A 6,921-nucleotide genomic window follows, 5' to 3' on the forward strand; every position below is an offset into this window, starting at 1 on the left:
ATATATATATATATATATATATATATATATATATCTCACATGTAGATATTAATTTCTAATGGAAACCATTTGCATCAAAATTAAAAATCTGATTTAAGGTGTTGCCTTCATCAACCTGTCATTTTAATATGAGAAAATATCATTGTGGTTTCTTCATCTGCATTCACAGCTTTACCACATACCATAACATTGTAGCAAGCATTATGATCCTTGAAACCACTAAAACAAGTCACTGTGGATCTAAAGGAAGACAGTTCTGCAGATTTTTAGCTTTGTGTGTGTGTGTGTGTGTGTGTGTGTGTGTGTGTGTGTGTGTGTGTGAAGATCTTCTTTGATCACCAAGGCTTCCCTTTTAACTCTGAGAAAGCTTGTCACTGATTGCTTCAAAATATTAACTTCCCGGAGAAAAATTGCATATTAACCAACATGCTTCTGTTATGCCGACGTTGTTACTCTGTTTACCAACTGCTTATGGGTTCAAATCAGAGAGGCAGGTGGGCAGCGGAACACGTGGTTTCCCAGTGAATGCCTAGACTCGGGTGAGCAAGGAGCCTTGACTTGATTCTAAACCTGGTGGGTCCTGCAGTGGGAATGGGGAGTGGGATGGACTCCATATGGATGGGATCCATAACAGATGGTTTGGATTTTGATTGGGGTTGTAAATGAATAAGTTATTGATTTGGGGGAGAATTTGTGATTTAGTAATATTGAGCCTTCCATCTTAGACATAGGTTTGATTTTCTCCTGGGATATCTTGTACATGTTTCTCTGGTTCACTCACTGGGACTTTACTATTTTTACTTATTTATTTATGACTTGGATCTTTTTTTTTTTTCCCCCTAATCAATTACTACTCTTGCATTTTTACTGCTGATCTTGGATCTGGCTAGTTTGTTGAACTCACTCTTACTTGTTTTAGAATAGCTAGACAGCTAATTCTCCATACTTTCCTGGCTAGATGATCCTGTTAGGGTAACAAAATGCCAGTTTAGTTCTTTCCAACCTTTATAACTCATTTCTCACCCCTTCCCCTTTGGCGAAGAGTTTCAATACAATGTTATTGGTAGTGGTGATAATAGACAATTCTTGTGTTGTCTGAGATTTTTGAAGGATTAACGCTAAGGTTTCACTATGAGGTATGGTGTTTTCAGATTTCGAGTAGAAGTCCTTTATCAAATTCTATTTCTGATTTGCTAGTAGGTTTTTAAAAAGCAGGTGTTGACCTTTACCAAATGCTTTTTATGCACTTATCAATGTGATCAGATGGTTTTTCTGCCATCTACATTATTCTTATGGGAAATCATTTACCTTATTCTGCAATCTGGAATGGCTTGTGATATATTGGAGTTACCTGCTCTTGAGACATTTGGGGGAAGTTGACCTTAAGATCATCCATGCATGATGCCTTTTTCGTAGGTCTCTGACTATGATTTCAACTTCTTCTGTGGATGTTGGTTTATTCAGATTTATTGCTTTTTCCTGGAATAATGTTTGTAATTTATATTTGCCTAGAACAATATTTTATCTAGGACTTCAGATTCATTGGCATAACTAGGCCATAACATTCATTGGCATGATGTTTTTTATGATTCATTTGCATCTGAAGGTATATTTTCTTCGGTTTTCCTGATTTTCATTTGTTTCTTCTCTAATTTTTCTGGATCAATTGCCCCAAATTTTATAGTCTTATCAGTCTTAAAAAAACAAACAAACAGCCCCTGGTTTGCTGATAATCTTTCCTACTTATTTGGGGGGAAGGTTGTTTCATTAATTTCTGCTTTGTTGATTCACTGCCCTCCCCCCATTTTAGTGTTTATGCTGTATTCTCCAGGCTTCGGTATGGGGTGCTTTCTTTGTCATTCAGTTCCCCAAAGATGTAATGTCAGATTATTTCCACCAATTATTTAGAAATGTATTTTTGAACGTATGTGTACCTGGATTGTTCTTTGGTTGTCTTTTTGCAGTTGATTGCTAATTTTATTCAATGAACATGTTCTGAACGATATAAATCCTTAGGAATGTGCTGAGATTTCCCTTTTGACCTAATATGTGGAGGTTTTTTTGTTTTGTTTTGGAAGTGTTCTGTATGTTTTTAAAGGATGTTTTAAAGGATACTGGTTGTTGGGATCAGAGAGCTGACTATGCAAGTTTATTAATTCTCTAATTCTTGTTCCTTACTTTTTTTTTTTTCTGTTTGATATTTTGCCTTCTGGAAGGTATAATAAACTCTCTCATTATTAGTGACAATATGTTAGTTTCTCCTTTTAGGTGTATCAGTTTTTGCTTTACATATTTTGAAGTTATATTGTTATGTGCATGAGGATTTATTATATTAACATGACATCAGTGAATTATTCCTTTCCTCAGTATGAAATATCCTTTGTTTTCCTTCCTTATGATTTTTGCTTGTATTGCTTCCTTTTCTTAACATTTCTCATTTATTCATTCATTCTTCTTTTTTTTTCTTGAGAATTGATTTTACCATACTGTTTTATTTCTTTTTAAAAAAATTTGTTTACATGTATTTACTTTTGATAGAGACCGAGAACAAGTGGGGGAGGGGCAGAGAGAGAAGGAGACACAGAATCCCAAGCAGGCTACAGGCTCTGAGCTGTCAGTACAGAGCCCAACATGGGGCTCGAACTCACAAACTGCAAGATCATGACCTGAGCCAAAGTCGGACGCTTAGCCGACTGAGCCACCCAGGTCCCCCATACTGTTTTATTTCTGACCACTATTAGCAGTAACTGGTATAAAGCTATTCTTTTGTGTCATTTTTTTCCTCCCATATCTCCCTTCTTACTTCTATCTCTTCTTCCACCTTATAGACACAGTTTCTAATGTGTTTAATTTCTGATTCTTGGATATGTCTATATTCCTAAAAAGATGTATAGTGCTTTATGTATTTTTTTGTTTTTCATATGTTTTTAATTTACAAAAATGGTATTAAATGAATTTCTACTTCTTTTTGCTCCATGTTTTTTTTTTAATTTTTTTAACATTTATTTATTTTTGAGACAGAGAGAGACAGAGCACGAACAGGGGAGGGTCAGAGAGAGGGAGACAGAATCCGAAACAGGCTCCAGGCTCCGAGCTGTCAGCACAGAGCCCGATGCGGGGCTTGAACTCACGGACCGCGAGATCATGACCTGAGGTGAAGTCGGCCGCTTAACCGACTGAGCCACCCAGGCGCCCCATCCATGTTGTTTTTTTTAATTTAATTTTTTATTTTTAAAAATGTATATCCAAATTAGTTAGCATATAGTGCAACAATGATTTCAGGAGTAGATTCCTTAGTGCCCTTTACCTATTTAGCCCTTCCCCCCTCCCATAACCCCCCCCCCCCGCCAGGAACCCTCAGTTTGTTCTCCATATTTATGAGTCTCTTCTGTTTTGTCCCCCTCCCTGTTTCTATATTATTTTTGCTTCCCTTCCCTTATGTTCATCTGTGTTGTCTCTTAAAGTCTTCATATGAGTGAAGTCATATGATTTTTGTCTTTCTCTGACTGACTAATTTTACTTAGCATAATACCCTCCAGTTCTATCCACAGTGTTGCAAATGGCAAGATTTCATTCTTTTTGATTGCTGAGTAATACTCCATTGTGTGTGTGTGTGTGTGTGTGTGTGTGTGTGTGTGTGTGTATGTATATATACCACATCTTCTTTATCCGTTCATCCATCGATGGACATCCATCGATGGCTCTTTCCATACTTTGGCTATTGTTGATAGTGCTGCTATAAACATTGGGGTGCAAGTGCCCCTTTGAAACAGCATACCTGTATCCCTTGGGTAAATACCTAGTAGTGCAATTGCTGGGTCGTAGGGTAGTTCTATTTCTAGTTTTTTGAGGAACCTCCGTACTGTTTTCCAGAGTGGCTGTACCAGCTTGCATTCCCATTCTCGATATTGTTTTAAGACCATATCATGTTATTATTTATATGTCTGGTTCATGGCTTCTTTTTAAAAAGATTTTATTTATTGGGGCCCCTGGGTGGCTCAGTCGGTTAGGTATCCGACTTTGGCTCAGGTCATGATCTCAGTTCGTGGGTTCGAGCCCCATGTCATGCTCTGTGCTGACATCTCAGAGCCTGGAGCCTGCATCGGATTCTGTGTCTCCCTCTCTCTGCCCCTCCCTGCTCTTGTTCTATCTCTGTCTCTCTCTCCCAAAAATAAATAAGCATTTAAAAAAAGTTTTTTAAGATTTTATTTATTTATTTTTTAAGTTTATGTATTTAGTTTGAGAGAGAGCACAAATACACAGGTAGGGAAGGGGCAGAGAGAAAGAAAGAGACAGAGAGAGAGAGAGAGAGAGAGGGAGAGAGAATTCCAAGCAGGCTCCATACCACCCGTGCAGAGCCCCATGGGGGACTATGAACCATGAGTTCATGCCCTGAGCCGAAGTCAGATGCTTCACCCAGGAGCCCCAGATTTTATTTATTTTTAAGTAATCGCTACACCCAACTCGGGGATCAAATTCACAACCCCAAGATTAAGAGTTGTATGCTAGGGGCGCCTGGGTGGCTCAGTCGGTTAAGCGTCCGACTTCAGCCAGGTCACGATCTCGCGGTCCGTGAGTTCGAGCCCCGCGTCAGGCTCTGGGCTGATGGCTCGGAGCCTGGAGCCTGCTTCCAATTCTGTGTCTCCCTCTCTCTCTGCCCCTCCCCCGTTCATGCTCTGTCTCTCTCTGTCTCAAAAATAAATAAACATTAAAACAAAAATTAAAAAAAAAAAAAAGAGTTGTATGCTTTACCGACTGAGCCAGCCAGGTGCCCCTGATTCATTGCTTCTGATTACTGCATAGCTCACCATCTCTATTCACTGGCTAATGAAGATCTACATTGCCTTGAATTCTTTGCTACTACAAATAATACTTCATCAGTCTTGTAATTGTATCCTCTAGGACTTGTGTGAGCGTTTTTCTGGATTATACATCTAAGGTTGAGATTGCTGGATCATAGAATATACATACTGAATTATACCAACTGGAGGTGCGTGATAGTTCCAAATAACACACGTCTTCACTAACTTCCTCTAGCTTAGGTCCTCTGGTTCCACTAGTTCCTTTCTGAGCTTCTATGTAATTTTTAAAATTTAAAATTTTGATTTTATTTCCTCTCTGCGCTTCTCAATTTGGCTACTCTGATGGATTTAAACCAGCACGTTGTTATTTCCTAACTGACTATGAATGGGGTTGAGCATCTCTTCAGACTTGTCAGCCATTTGGATTTTCTTTTGTGTTAATTGTCTATTCATATTTCTTGCCAGTTTTTTTTCAGTTGATTTTCCATTCCGAAATATTTGCAGGATTTTGTTTATTCTGGAGATTAATCACTTTTTCTTTTGAAGCCGAAAATATCTTCTCCCAGTCTTTCCCTCATTAGTTAACTTTTTCGGTTATGTCTTTGTTCGGGAGAAATCTTTAATTTTAATACGTCACGGGCGTCTCATTTTCATCATGTAGCTTACGTTTTCTAGATTTAAGAATCTTTAAAAAAATGTTTATTTATTTATCTTGAGAGAGAGCATGTGCGTGAGCAGGAGAGGGGCAGAAAGAGGGAGAGAGAAGCCAAAGCCGACTCCACGCTCACTGCAGAGCCTGACTTGGGGCTTGATCTCACGACCGTGAGATCATGACCTGAGCCGAAATCGAGAGTCGTAACCTTAACCTGCTGAGCCACCCAGGCGTCCCTAGCCTTAAGAATCTTTCTTCATTCCAAAGTCATAAAGATATCCTACATTTTTCTACTCGCTGTTATGGGTTGAATTACATCCCCTATCCCAAATACACTGAAATTCTAACCTTCGGTACTCCAGAACATGATCCAATTTGGAAATAGGGTAGTTGCAGATGTAATGACTTAAATTAAGATGAGGTAATACCGGAGTAGCTTAGGCACCTACTGCAATGTGACTGGTCTCATAAGATGACAGCCACTTGAAGATAGACACACGCGGGGACAAGGCAGAGATGGACGTCATGGGGCTGCAAGCCGTGGGACTTCAGACATCGCCAGCAAACCAGTAAAAGCTAAAAAGAGGCAAAGAAGGATTCCCTGCAGGTTTCAGAGGGAACATGGCCCTGCTGACACCTTGATTTTGGACTTCTAGCTTCCAGAATTGGGACACGATATGTTTCTGCTAGGTTAAGCCACCCAGTTTCCGGTACTTTGTGCTGGCAGAGCTGGGAAAGTAATATACTAGCTTTATAGCTCTAGCTTTAATATTTAGGTCTTTAATCCATTTATTTGGCCTTTGTATTATGGTGAGAGGGAGGGAACCCACTTTTCTTGTAAGGAGCCAGTTTTCCCAATATCCTTTAGCAATCCGTGTCTTCCCTTCTGATTAGGCTGCTTATTCTGAAAAAAGTCACTGGTTCTTTCAGATACATGTGTCTAATTCTGGCCTCTCCGTTCTGTTCCTTTGATCAGTTTGTCTGTTCGTGTAATCTTTGCCTTCTTTTGTAAACTCTAGCTTGTTAGTGTACCTCATCTGATTCAGAAGATCCCCACCCAGCCCCCGCCTTTGGCCAATTCTCATCTACTTGTGGGCACTGATTCTTAAACATGCGTTTTTTTTTTAATCGAGTTATCGTTTCTCAGAAAAAAATATTTCTGGAATTTGGGCTTGCTTGAATTTATAGATTGATTCAGGTGGAAGAGCCATCTGAATAATCTTAATTGTTGCATTCCTAAACATGGCCTACTTCCCCGTTTGTTTGATTTCTTTTGCGTCCTTTAATCACATTACATTTTTTTTCTTCATAAATGTCTTGTGAATGGATGGGTGAGTACCTAGATTCCTTTATAAGTTTTTTAAAGATGGTTTTATTTATTTATTTAGAAGCTTATTTATTCTGAGAGAGAGAGAGAGAGAGCATGAGCAGGGGAGTGGCAGAGAGAGAGAGAGAGAGAGAGAGAGA

Source organism: Panthera pardus, unplaced genomic scaffold (genome assembly GCF_024362965.1).
Source record: "Panthera pardus isolate Hobbes unplaced genomic scaffold, ASM2436296v1 HiC_scaffold_18, whole genome shotgun sequence".
In the NCBI taxonomy this organism is placed as follows: Eukaryota; Metazoa; Chordata; class Mammalia; order Carnivora; family Felidae; genus Panthera; species Panthera pardus.